The sequence below is a fragment of the Papaver somniferum genome, chromosome 5, assembly GCF_003573695.1.
Source record: "Papaver somniferum cultivar HN1 chromosome 5, ASM357369v1, whole genome shotgun sequence".
Classification (NCBI taxonomy): Eukaryota; Viridiplantae; Streptophyta; class Magnoliopsida; order Ranunculales; family Papaveraceae; genus Papaver; species Papaver somniferum.
This window is the reverse complement of record NC_039362.1, coordinates 201,401,648-201,402,819: the sequence shown is the minus strand read 5'-3', so window position 1 is coordinate 201,402,819 and position 1,172 is coordinate 201,401,648.

The window sequence follows — 1,172 nt, the reverse complement described above, 5'->3', positions numbered from 1 at the left end:
CCGACGTACACTCAGAAGATTAAAGACCATTACCGGCAAGATCTTGCCAACAGTAACTAGTGGTTGAGCTTGAAAAATTAGATATATGCGATATATCAATGAAATAAATATTTTCAATCAGCATAAGATTTAGTGTCCAAAAATTTTAGATATAATTGAGTTGATTATAAGAAACAACGAATTCATGGTACTGAACGACACAAAATATTAAGAGATTAAATTTGATACAGAAATATAATGACTTCAGAGAAAGGGATATATATATCAGATGCCGAATTTTCCAATTTTAAGTTTTCTACACGGGTACCCGGGTACTACGGGGACCAGACGGCTAGACCCATTAAGGACCCGAAACTAACCGGTTCCTTATCGGGTAGGGCTGGCAATGGATAAATATCCGTCGGATATTGGCCATACCGATAAGGTTAAGGTTAAGGGTTATCGGATATCCGATATCCGATAACATCCGACGGATATCAAAAATCCAATTCGATAAGGTTAAGGTTAACCTATCGGATATCGGATTTTTATCCGTTAATATCCGGTTTTGTTGGACAGAAGCAAAAGCTGAAATTTAACGGAATTTTCAAGTGTTTAACTTAACTGAAAGACAGAAAACCCACACAAACACTACTCCAGTGTCTCAGTCACATCACACATGAAAAAAAAACTACAAACACCTAACCAAACAGTCCGCAAACTAAAGTACACAACAGCAAAAAAGAAAAAACCATGTCTTCTTGTACACAGACTTAACAATAATGTCAAACAACTTGCTAGTGATGATCTTCCTTGGATGCCTGGTTACATGTTGCATCATTGCATCAACTTCAGTCGATGACTTCCATATCTGCATTCACAAACAATCAATTAGAAAAGAAAAACAAATAGTCTTAAACATGAGAGACATCTTCTACATTGTAACACCAAAAACTGAATTCAAAGCAGTGTATATTTAGGTTCTCATATTATTGGTTGTTCCAGTACTGGTCTCTGCGGAGTGTTCATGTGACGGAAATGGGGAAAAACGAAACAAAAGAGAAGCTCTGAAATACAAATTAACAGCAATAGCATCAATATTAGTAGCAAGTGGAATTGGTGTTTGTATACGAATTCTGGTAAAAGAGTATCAGCATTAAGACCAGAAAACAATATATTCTTTATGATAAAAG